At 34.5% G+C, this 13675-nt stretch overlaps 1 non-coding gene across 1 annotated transcript; it reads left to right on the top strand.

The window, feature by feature from the left end:
- The first annotated feature begins 10514 nt into the window (after positions 1 to 10514).
- On the top strand, positions 10515 to 10621 carry LOC131182596 (small nucleolar RNA R71). The gene has a single exon (XR_009150860.1). It is a non-coding gene; the product is annotated as a small nucleolar RNA R71 (small nucleolar RNA).
- The last annotated feature ends 3054 nt before the right edge of the window (positions 10622 to 13675 follow it).

Below are 13675 nucleotides of genomic sequence, written 5' to 3'. Positions count from 1 at the left end.
TCTTTAACACCTTTTCCAAGTATAGACTTTGGGATAAACCAATTATTCTTTTCGCTCTATCTCTATAGATGCGAATCCCAAGAATATAGGTTGCCTCCCCTAAGTCTTTCATGGAGAATGTATTTGACAACCATACCTTTATAGACGTCAACATACCTGTGTCATTACCAATCAATAGTATGTCATCCACATATAAGACAAGGAAAGTGATAGCATCACTAACCTTCTTATATACACATGGCTCATCCTCATTTGTGATAAAACCAAAGGATTTAATGGCTTCATCAAAACGGAAGTTACAACTCCTCTAAGCTTGTTACAACCCATAAATGCATCGCTTTAGCTTGCATACCTTAGAACAATCTTCGGAGTCAAATACCCTAGGATGTACCATGAAAATCTTTTCTTCAATGTATCCATTGAGAAAAGTCGCTTTTGACATCCATCCGCCAAATCTCATAATCATAGTATGCACTATTGCTAGTAAAATCCTAATTGATTTAAGCATGGCAACAAAGTAGAAAGTCTCCTCATAGTCGATTCCTTGCCTTTGGCGAAACCCTTCGCTACTAGCCTTGCCTTATAGGTCTCTACCTTTCCATCGAACCAATTTTCTTCTTGAAAACCCATTTGTTCCCTATAGGTATAATACCTTCCTGTGGGTCAACAAGATACCAAACTTGATTCTTATACATGGAATCAATCTCAGATTTCATAGCATCAATCCATTTTGAAGAGTCTAGATCTGATATAGCTTCTTCATAGGTAAGTGGATCATCCCCATGATCTACTTCTTCATGAGTAGACAATTCTTGTTCTTCTTCATGAAGGAAACCATATCTCACTGGTGGGTGAGATACCACGGTTGTTCTACGAGGAATAGTGTAGATGTTTCATCAACGGGTATTGGTTGACTAGATGGATCTATATCCATCCGATGCATTGGTTGGTCGAATTCTCCAATTCTAACTCTATTTGCCTTCCTTTGCCTCCTTCTTGAACAAACTGTTGTTCAAGAAATGTGGCATCTCTACTTATCACAACCTTTTGTGAAGTAGGCAAATAAAAATAATATCCAAAACTATCTTTTGGATATCCAACAAATCGACCTTTTTCTGATCTGGTCTCCAATTTATCAGTGTTCAGCTTTTTGATATAAGCTGGACAACCCCAAATCTTAACATGCTTAAGACTTGGTTTTCTTCCATGCCATATCTCATAAGGTGTGGAAGAAACTGATTTTGATGAAATCCTATTCAAAATATACAAAGCTGATTCTAATGCAAATCCCCAAAAGAAGATTGGCATATCAGTATAGCTCATCATACTACGTACCATATCCAATAGGGTACGATTTCTCCTTTCAGATACACCATTCAGCTGTGGCGTTCCTGGAGGAGTCAGCTGAGAAACAATGCCATGCTCTCTCAAGTATTCATCAAATTCAGTACTCAAATATTCACCTCCACGATCTAATCGAAGAACTTTAATATTCTTTCCTGTTTGATTTTCTACTTCAGATTTAAATTCTTTGAACTTTTCAAAAGATTCATGTTTGTATTTCATCAAATACAAATACCCAAACCTTAATTTATCATCAGTAAAGGTAATAAAATAATGAAAACCCCATCTAGCCATTTCTTTAAATGGACCACATACATCACTATGTATTAGCTCCAAAATATTTTCAGCTCTTAGCCCTTGTCCAACAAAGGGTGATCTAGTCATTTTGCCCTGAAGGCAAGATTCACAAGTTGGAGTAGGCTCAGAGTCCAATAAGGATAGAATCCCCATTTTCTCCAATTTTGTAATCCTATCTTCTGCAACATGACATAACCTTAAGTGCCAAATATATTTTGAACTTGAGTTGGTTTTCACCATGGCATTGCTTTCATTTAGATTGCTATACTCTGGCCAGTGGAAACACTTTCTTACTGGTAATGGAAACACTTTCTTATTGGCAATGGAAACACTTTCCTGTTGGCAGTGGAAACACTTTCCTTTGCCTTCATCAGCTTTAGTCTTCCTTTCTGTTTAGCTATTTTCTTAGAAGGACTGTGAATCTGAGGTTTCTTTTTCTTATTGCCCTTCTTCTTGTTGGACTTTCCAGTGAAGAAGATGCAACCAAAGCTACCTCTTTTCCTTTATTGCACGGCATATTCTTTTGGGCAATAACCAGCATGTTGAGTAATTCACTAAGGTGCATTCTGTTTAGTCATATGGAAATTTGTCACAAAATTCCCAAAAGACTCGTGAAGGGATGAAGGATCAAATCCGTTTGTAGTTGGAAATCCATGTTAAAGTCAAGATGTTCCAACTGCTCAATCAGCCGAATCATCTTGTGGACATGATCCCCAACATTCTGTCCCTCAAACATCTTCATACGGAATAGCTGTCTAGATATCTCATACCTAGCATTCCTGCTGTGCTCACCATACAACTCTTGTAGGTGAAGGAGGATCTCACTAGCACTCTGCATGTTCTCATGTTGCTTCTGTAACTCATTACTCATGGAAGCAAGCATGTAACACTTAGCTCTCATATCATGCTCCTTCCACTTGTCCAAAGTTTCATGTTCCTCTTGTGTGGCCTCTGGAGGTAAGGGACCAGGAACATTTGAATCTAGAACATATCCTATATGTTCAAGGTTCAGGACAAGTTTCAAATTTCTTAGCCAATCAGACAGATTTGGTCCTGTCAACCTATTGTGATCAAGTATGCTTGCAAGGATATTGGATGGTGGTGGTTGTTTTGTGCTCATTTTTATCAGAAAATTAACTGCAGAAAATAACCAGATTAATTAGTAAATATATCATGTAATTAACCAAAATGATTATGGTCTAAATCAAATTGGTCCTCCCACTAACTTAGCGAATCCTACACTTCCAAAGTAGAAAACGGAAATCCTAGTTGGATGGATTTCTAGTGGGTGATTGAATTCTTATAATTCTATTGATCATCCTCAGGTACATCCATTATTGGAATTACAATAAACTATAAGTGAGCAACTCCTTGCCCATCACATCTCATGTGAGGTTCAATCCTTTACTTAGCCCCTAATGCTCAAAATCTCAGGTACATCCATTATTGACTTATCTTGCATTAGTTAAGTTGATCCCATTGAGCTAGTAATTATGTAAATAATTTTAATGTCCTCAGGTACATCCAATATTGGACACCAAACCATTTACATATTTACAACATCTCATGCTTAACAATTATTCTTAAGAAAATCTCTTAAATTAATTGCATCTCATGCAACTATTTAAAATTTCTTAAAATAATTGCCCCAATGGAGGGCTTATGTTATAATTACTTTAATTATACCATTTCCAACTTAATCATTTGTTTGGAAGATTTTATAGCCATCCTAATTACTATTAAGGTCTCACTTTGCACATTATCCATTTAGCATGCATATATCATATAATTGCATATATTCCCATACATCTCATGCATTCATGGATAAGCAGTAAATATGGTATGATCATGGACTTTCTAAGGGATTCAATTCGAGCCACCAAGAATTGAATCGGCATTCCTAGGTGCATTTCATTCATTCATTTTACAAGAGTTGCTGAAGGAGTACATAATCAACACTTGATCTTGAATTCCTCCCACTGGTCCCACCAATGCTCTTGACCTCCTTGAACTTCTTGCAATCCAATATTACATAGTAATCCTTGGCATACCAAGGCGAATTTACAAGAACTTAAATAAATGAAATTACAACCCAAAAAATATTACAAACTTAATAATACATGCCCAAAATAAATTAAAATAAATTAATTAATTTACAATCCCAAAGAAACATAAAAGAAATAAATCCAATCACATTGGTCTTTTATAGTCCATGATCATCCATCATGCATATCACATGTAACAATTAAATAAAACATACATACTTAAATTAAATTGAATATCTCATATTCAACTTAAAAATCAGATTTGAATATGATTCAAATAAATTTAAAAATTCAGATTTGAATCTCATTCAAACAAATTTAAAAATTCAGATTTGAATCACATTCAAACAACTTCAAAAATTCAGATTTGAATCACATTCAAACATTTTTTAAAAAATCAGATTTGAATCACATTCAAATATTTTTTAAAAAATCAGATCTGAATTTTATTGAATCAATTTTAAAAAATCAGATTTAAATATGATTCAAACAACTTTAAAAATTCAGATTTGAATCACATTCAAACAACTTTTAAAATTCAGATTTGAATCACATTCAAACAATTTTTAAAATTCTGATTTGAATCATAATTTAATTGTGTGATTAAAACAACTAATTAAACACTTTAATTAGTCAAAGAATAGGCCTTAGATCATACAACAATTCCAGAATTAAAAGCCAAACCTTGAACCACCCATGGAACCATTGTTGCCGCCACCAATGGTGGCTTCACCATGTGTGCCGCCACACCTCTTGATCCAACCAGCAATGGATCAATCATCTCATGATCAAATCACACAATTAAATCATATAATAAACAATCTAAATGGCAAATAGTGGCTCTGATACCAATTGTAGGAACGGAAGCGTGAAAAACACAAGTTTATACCATTGAATTCAAAAATTTTTACCTAGGGTCACATGCATCATGCAAGATTTATTTTTATCTATTTGATTTCAATGATAAACAACATATTAAAACTCTTTTAATATGTTTTTGGATCTGTATTTGCCATTTAAGGTTTTAAAATTAATCAGATTAATTTTAGAACCCTAGATTAAATCAAGAACGATTACACTAACCTCTTGATTTGCTGCAGCGTGTCTGCGCCTTTGAGATTCATCTTCAGGACACCAGATGTTGTCCCTCTAGCTTGTCCACACCAAGAACACCTATGGCAGCCCTTTGAACAGCTTCTAAAGCCTTTTCTATTAATTAGAAATTCAAGTTCTGCCTTTTAAGAGATTAGAGATGTAAACAGGACACTAGAAACAATTTCTAGTGTTCTTAATTCAAGAGATTGATGGCTAATCTCTTTGAATTGATGAGAGATGAAGAAGAATAGCTGGAGAGGCTCAAAGTGGCGTGACAAATGAGAGGAGAGGCTGCTGGTTGTGTTTTATTTTCTCATAACAACACTTAAATAGCTAGGTTAACACATTAAACCCTTGCCACATGTCACCCTTTGATTAGCTCTAGGTTTAAGTGACCCAATCAAATTGTGCCAAGTGTCAAACCTATATTTAATCTTGATTTTAATCATCTTACATGATTAAAAAAACATTTGGCAAGCTTATGTGTAATCCCATGTGTCACCATCTCATGATGCCACGTGTCACACTGCAAAATGACCAAAATGCCCCTGTGTCTTAATTTTGAGTTCTCAACCCAAAATAATTATTTTTCTTCTTCTAATTAATTTATATCAAATATAAATTAATTAATTAATCTCTATTAATTAATTTCTCATTAATTAAATTCATATTTAAACACTTTAAATATAAATTTAACTTATATTATACATCCAATAATCTAGAGTTGGTTTCAAGTCATGCTAGGGACTTTGCAATCTAATTGCAAACCAAACCTATTTAATTAATCAATTAAACTCTTTAATTAATTAATTAAATCATATTTAATTAGGTGATAACTTGTGTATGTGTGTGACTTACTAGGCTCATCACTAATTGGCAATGAGAAATGATATCAACTCTTAATATCATCAGAACTCTTTCTTACCATAAATTATTTCTCTAAATCATTTTATGAATCTCATAGACCATGGTTAACACCTAGCATAGCATGCCATGGCCACCCAATTAGTAATAAGGTTTACCTTAAATGAACCTATAATCATATGTTACCATGCACTAGAATCTCTCTGTTACAAAATCCCAACTCAAGGTGGAGTCATGGTTTATGTCAAACTCCATTTGCTATGAATATTATGTTCTCTTTTAATTCCAGTTCTTGATTAAAAAGATTTTCTCATCAGAAACTCTTTTCTGAATAAATCTATCTGTCCTGGCCAGGAACTTGAAATATCAAGAACAATTAAATGAACATAGGATTTTATCTCTATTTACTTAGAGGAACAGATTCCATCTTGATCAACACCTACCTCCATATATAACTAGTAGGAGCCAACACATGCCCATATACCCATACACAGTACAAGTATGAAAGCAGCATCAAACTCAAACTACCTATATACAAGATAACTGTGCTATCTCAGGTCTAAAGATTATATGCACTGATATGATTTATGACAAAACATTGACAAGAGTAAACTCCATGTGCTTGTCATAAGTGTCACTGGTTCGGCCTACTTATCATTTATAAGTGCCTATCATGTTTGTCATATGGCATGAGAATCACCATTCCATCTTATTTATATCTCATATAAATAACTTGGGAACAAACATGAATACAATCTTTCTGGATAAGTCATGTCCTTATTATGAAGTATCCTTGATTGTGAACCTATTTATGATACTTTGTGCTAGAAATATTGTCACTCATATTCTTAACAACTTAAGAATAATATTTCTAACAAAATATCAATGGACCTTTTCTATTACACATAAATATATTATGTAAACGGAAAAGTGGAAATGCCTTTATTAATAAAAATATGTACAAGATACATACTAAATGATATGCTCTAGGGCATACTACTAACAGAGGGGTTTGTTGTGGAGGAGAATCGGGATTGGGGGCTTGCATTGCTAGGGGCGTGACTTGAAGAGGAGAGCCTTGAGGGGAAGGGGGAGGTGATTCCATGGTGGTTGTCGTCGATGGTGGGAATGGAGGAGGGAAGAAGAAAATGAAGGAGATAAAGGAAAGTTAGGGCATCGCGCTGTGAGAAAAGGTGTGGGGGGAAGGATTAATGCCGAGAAAAATGAGCAAGAGGGAGGTTGTGAACAGGAACAACGGGAAGTGGGAGGTGGAAAAGTGGGGTGCCGAAAATTTTGATTTGCACAGGACATGTGATTTTCTGCATAAGGGGGGAATGGGTGTACATAAGTTATGCACTCTCTTATGCAGGTTTCGGCAGAAAATGGGAGTGTGAAAAGTTGGTCGTGCAAAAGTGCATGACTTATGCACTCCATTATGTAAGTTTCGGCAAAAAATAAGGGGTCTGAAAAATTGGTTATGCAAAAGTGCATAACTCTTGCACTTGGTCATGTAGATTTCGGCAAAAAATGGGAGTGTGAAAAGTTGGTCGTGCAAAAGTACATAACTTATGCACTCCTTTATGCAAGTTTCGGTAGAAAATGGAATCCCAGAAAATTTGGTTATGCAAAAGTGCATAAGCTGTGCACTCTCTTATGCAAGTTTCGGTAGAAAATGGAAAGTCTGAAAAATTGGTTATGCAAAAGTGTATAACTTATGCACTTGGTCATGTAGATTTTGACAGAAATGAAAATGCAGGATTTGAAGTTATGCAAGAGTGCATAAGTTATGCACACACTTATGCAAGTTTCGGCAGAAATTGAAAATTGGCAAAAATGTGGAGGTGCAGAATTGCATAAGTTATACACACCCTTATGCAGATTTCGGTAAGAAATGAAATGGTAAAAATTTGGTTATGCAAGATTGCATAAGTTATGCAAGAGCTTATGCAGGTTTTGGCAGAAAAGAAAAATGGCAAAAAATGAGACCTAAAGGCTGCATAAGTTATGCAGTTACTTATGCATATTTCAACAAAATTCAAATTACAATAAAATGCTTTGCAAGTTTGAAAAATACACAAGAATGAAGAAATATAACGCTGTGAAGTATAAATCATGAGAAATTGTCATAAAAAACACATTAATGTATGCAGAATCCATCACAATTGCACCATACAAGCTTGTAGAAGAAAGTTCTGCATAAGAGACATATGTGAGTTATGCCATTTCAACTCAAACCCTGTAAATTAACATTCTAGCACATCAAAGCTCAATAAAAATCTGCACAAAATTGCACTTATCCATAAAAGAAAATAGACTCTCCAAGTTATGCTAAGAAAATGCAACATGTGCACATTGAATCACACAACCCAATTTAAGTTCAGAACCACTAAAATGACCCACTTACCATCATATTAACATGATAAGCACAATTACATAAAAGATGCACACCCAACCTCAACAAAGAAGCAAATACCATATGCTGCAGACCCTTTTTGCTAAAATTTTTTGCATAAGCCAAGAAGGGGTCCTGCACAAGTTATGCAATGAAAATAAACCAATCTTGGGAGAGTTAATGGATAAAATATCAGATTAAGAGTTACTCCCCAGCAGTGCAACAACCTTCATCCATTGAAATACATCTACAAAAGACAAAATTCAACAATGTCAAAAATTGAATTTAGGGAGATTTAAGACAAAAACAAAAGTAATGCAAATTAAAGTAAATAAAAAAAAAAGCAAAATAAAAGAACTTGGGGTGCCTCCCAAGAGCGCTAATTTATAGTCCTTAGCTGGACTCTTTTCATGTTTCATGGTGGCTGAAATTGGAATTTATTGCCTCTGTTTCCAATAGGTGCTTCAATGAATCTATACTTCATTTTGTTTCCATCACATGAGAAGATCCTTGTTGCTTTGTCTAAAAATCCGACCATTTCTTTCTTGACAACCTTTGGTGCATCTTTTTCTTTGAGAGATGGTTGCTTTACTTCACTTTTCTCCACTTGCTTAAGTTGAAAGATTGGTGCCATAGGACAAGGTGGATTACTATTCAAATGTTGTGCAAATGCAGCCTCTTTTGGATTTTCATCATTGATACTCCCTTCATGGATAAGACAACTTTCAAGAGAAGCCTTCGGATAGCTCTTTCTAAAGTGCTCTTTTACTAACTCATCAACTATATCAATTCTCAAATAAGAGTCTACATCTTCATGTTGCTTCTTCTTATCATTGCCAATGTTGAAGACTAAATGATCCTCTCTGACTCTGAGAGTAAGCTTTTCACCTTTCATGTCAATCAAAGCATCAGCTGTAGCTAGGAAAGGCCTCCCCAAAATGATTGGGATATTAGAATCCTCTTCCATGTCCAAAATGACAAAGTCAACTGGGATATAGAATTTTCCAACCTTCAGTGGTACATTCTCCAAGATCCCTTCTGGATACTTAATTGATCTGTCTGCCAACTGAAGAGAAATGTGGGTTGGCTTAAGATCTCCCATGTTAAGCTTCTCATAGATGGAGAGGGGCATAAGGCTTACACTAGTCCCTAAATCACATAAAGCTTTTATAGAACATGATTCCCCAATGTGGCATGGAATTGAAAAACTCTCTGGATCCTTGAGCTTTGGAGGAAGTTTCCTTTGGAGTATAGCACTGCATTCCTCAGTTAAGGCTACAGTGGCATTATCTTCAAGTCTTCTTTTGTTTGAGAGAATTTCTTTCAAAAACTTAGCATAAGAAGGCATTTGCGAAAGAGCATCAATAAAAGGCACATATATATATAGCTTCTTTAAAACCTCTAAGAACTTCCCAAATTGCTTATCAAGCTTGGCTTTTTGAAATCTCTGTGGAAAGGGAAGTTGTGGCTTGTAAGGCTCTGGAGGTATATATTTCTCTTCTTTCTCTCCAACCTCCTCTTTACCTTTTCTTGCACTCCCTTTTTCACTCTTTTGTTTTTCATCTCTCTCAACATCTTTCTCATTTTCTCTCTTCTCAACTTTTTCACTCTTCTCAGTATGTACTATTTCACCACTCCTTAGTGTGATGGCATGACATTGCTCCCTTGGATTTTTTGTTTGACTAGGAAGTTTCCCCATAGATTTGGTACTTGATGAGCATGCTTGTTGTGCACTTTGATTTTCCAGCATCCTATTATGTATTTGCATTTGTTCCAGCCTTGCTTTCATCTCTCTCATCTCTTCATCATGCTTAGTTTGGTTAGCAAGAATCTATTGTAATAAAGCTTATGTGGTGGAACTTTGTTCTTGCTGTTTTGGTGGAGGATTCATATTTCTCTACTGAAAATTAGGTAATGGTTGCCTATTTTGCTGATATGGAATTCCTTGTTGCTGTTGTGGCTGAAGATTCTGATTTGGGACTTGACTTTGCTGATTTCCCCATGAAAAGTGGGGATGATTCCTCCAAGTTGGATTATAAGTTTGAGAGTAAGGATTCCCCATTTGTTTGTTTCCATAATTACCAACATATGCAGCTTGCTCTCCATAGTCTACTCCACAGCTGGTAGTTCCTTCTGCATAAGCAGCTTGTTGTGAACTTCCAGATGATGATGATGAACTAAACAACATACTTAAATCTTCCATCTTCTTAGCCAAAACATTTTTAAGTGCATCAAACTTTGCATTAATTATGTTGAATGGATTAAAGTCATACATTCCAGCAGCTTGCCTCTTTTGAGTTGGAGCTGGTCCTCTTGGACTACTCCAAAGATGAGTATTCTTTGCAATTTTCTCCAATAGCTCATAAGCTTTATCTTCATACTGCATAATAAATTCTCCTCCTATTTGAGCAGTAATTATCCCTCTAATTGCAGGAATAACATTGGTGTAAAAATTCTGGTTTATCATCCATTTTGGAATGGCATGATGTGGGCATTGCCTCTCTAATTTCTTCCATCTCATCCATGACTCATAGAGAGTTTCATCTTCTCTCAGTTTAAAAGCTGTCATTTGATTCCTCAATTCTTGAGTTTTTCCAGGTGGAAAATATTGTGCAAGAAATGCATCAGTGAGTTGCTCCCAATTTGTAATGGAGTTGTGAGGTAAAGAGTCAAGCCAATCCAATGCTCTATCCTTCAAAGAGAATGGGAATAGCTTCAATCTTGCTGCATCACCAGATACTCCAGGTTGTTTGTGCATATCACAAATCATTATGAACTTCTTTAGATGTGTGTGTGAATTTTCAGAAGGATGTCCCCCAAATTGGGAATTTTGAATCATATGAAGAACCCCAAAATTCATCTTGTAACTATTTGCATCAATTCTTGGTCTTGCTATACTCTCTCTTAAGTCATCAAAATGAGGAAAAGCATGATCCATCATACTTCCCCAAGGCACATTAGCATTTACAACCTCTTCACCTTGGGCTGCATTTTCATTATTTTGATTATTTCCAGCATTACCACCATCAATTCTAATTCTTTCATCAGCCATGTCTGCTTCAATTTTAGTTTCTCTCGAGGCTTCTTTCCTTTTTCTAGTTTCTTTCTTGTTGGCTCCACAAAATTTCTCAATTTCAGGATTAAACAATAAGGATGTGTCACTTGTGCTTCTAGTTCTTCTCATAAAAGATTAAGAGTACCTAAAAAAAAAAAACAAACAAGTACCTAAAAGAAAACAAACACAAAATGAAAAGATAACAAAGATAAAACTATAAACAACTAAAATAATCAAGAATTCAATCTTAAACAAACAACTTCCCAGCAACGGTGCCAAAAACTTGATGTGTCCCAACCGAAAGTGCACGGGTCGTTCAAGTAGTATAGAAAAAGATATCATTCTCATGGAGAGTTGTGTTTTCAATTGAATTTTTGATGTAAAATAAAATATGTTAAAATTATATTTTAATCAAATTAATAAAAGAAATTTTGGAATTTGAAGCATAAGGTGTGAAAATGCAAAACTAAATTCAAACAATGACTAATTTAATAATTCGCAAAATAAAGAAATTGATAATATTAATAATGAAAATTAATAAAATGAGATTAAACTAAACACTTAAAAGTAAAATTCCAAGCAATAATTGATAAAAGACTATTATGGAGTTAAGGGTTCATATTTAAGTCATTTTGGGATTTTCCCTAGCTAGCCCAATCCATGAAATTTATGGGTTTAAAGGAGATTAATTCTAAAATCCTTTGAAAACTCTTTTGAGTGAGACAAAGAGTGCCTTCATTAACTTAATCCTACTTTCGTGGAGTTAAAATTAACCAAGACCCATTAGGTTCTTTAATCAATCTATTAAAACCCTCTTAACCCTTAGTCTATTTCTAGATCTAAGTTAATTAAGTATAATTTCTTGATTAATGATCACTTGGTTTTCTCATTTCGGTGCTTAAACCAAGGATTAAGAACATAACTTAATGGGGCCCTTCATTAAGCATGTGAATAAGCACACAAGAAATAGATTAAACCTCATAAATTTCATTAAATTGGGACTAATCCAGTTCAAATCCACAAAAATAACTAAAATATTACATTCCTTACTCCAGAATCAAAGAAAACTACTCACAATCCATGTTTAACACAAGAAATTCTAAGTAAAAGAGGAAATAAATCATGAAAATAAACTAAAACTAAAGAAACCCGATAGGAGAAATGTAGAAAATGGTGAAGCAGAGAAGAAGAAGCTAGATTCTGCTACCCAATAATGGAAGTCGACTGCTCCTCTGTTTTTTTGCCCCTTTTTCTGTCTTCCTCTCTTTTTCTTCATTTTCTAAAATGAGATAAGGGCCTATTTATATCTTTTTTTGACATATAGCCCTAAAATGGTGTGTTTGAGGTGTGTTTTCATGTGGTAATCTTCAGCCAGCTCATTATGAAGACTCTATAAAACTGCATAAGTGGACTACATAAGTTATCTGATCCCTTATGCGATTTTTGCAATTCTGAGCCCTACGTGTGTTGCATAAGCGGTGCGAGGCGCATAAGTTATGCGATTTCTGTGAAGTTGCATAAGCGGGCATGAATCGCATAAGTTATCAGTAACTTATGCGATTGTGCAGTTGGAAAATTGCTTTTTCTCCCTGTGCAGAACTGCACAACTTATGCGGCAAGTTATGCGTGATTTGGCCAATGCATACTTCAACTTTAAAACTTGTTTTTGACATTTTTGGCTATAGAAATCACTCCTCAATGGCAAAATTTCTTTTTTAGTCCCTCAAAAGCACCGTTTTTCCTACAAAATGAAGTAAAATTACAAATTAATCCAAAAATTGACAATCATGAAAAACTATCTAAATAACTAATAAAATTGGCTAAAAGTGACTAAAAATTAAATAAAATAGCCATGAAATTAAACCTAAATGACTATGCAAAATGCATGTATCAATATTTTAAACTTCTCTCTAAGTTCTGTAATTTTTGGTATATCCCTATAAGCCTCAAAATGACTACATAATTGGTTCACTGCCTGGAATATATCATGAAACATCATTATTAAACAAAATGAATAGCATAATTATAACATAGTTCCACAAACATCTTCATTGAGAAAAAAATTAAAACAGAATCTAATAAAAGAACCTATATTTTAGGAAGATATTAATATTTGCTTCAGTTCTTTGGATAATTTATCATTAACAAAGAAGAAAGCACTCTACATATGAAGTAGAAAATGAAAACAAGATAAACACACTAATGATATAAATATAATGGAATTTTCAATGGGTAAGGACTGCAATGCCATTTAAGTCATAAAGTAGGATTTTGAATAAATCCCAGTCCATATGCTTAGTTCATTCTCCTTGATATAGTCATCTACTGCTTACAGCTTTCCAAACTTCAACCTCAAATTTACCCATCAATAGCAATTTCATTCACTGAAACTCATTCATAAATAATAATTCCTCCAGCTTATAATTCAGAAGGATTGCAAGCCCTGACATTTAACTCGTTTTAACTCCTGTCACTACTATGATCGTCCTTTCATACTTAATATTAGGTACACACTTACCATCATTTCCCTTTAAGGAGAATGTATACGGGCTAGAGCCTATAAATTTTTTAAATACTGGGTCA

The sequence above is a fragment of the Hevea brasiliensis genome, chromosome 8 (assembly GCF_030052815.1).
Source record: "Hevea brasiliensis isolate MT/VB/25A 57/8 chromosome 8, ASM3005281v1, whole genome shotgun sequence".
NCBI lineage: Eukaryota > Viridiplantae > Streptophyta > Magnoliopsida > Malpighiales > Euphorbiaceae > Hevea > Hevea brasiliensis.
Note: the sequence above shows the minus strand (reverse complement) of the source record. Positions and strands in the feature narration are given on the sequence as shown.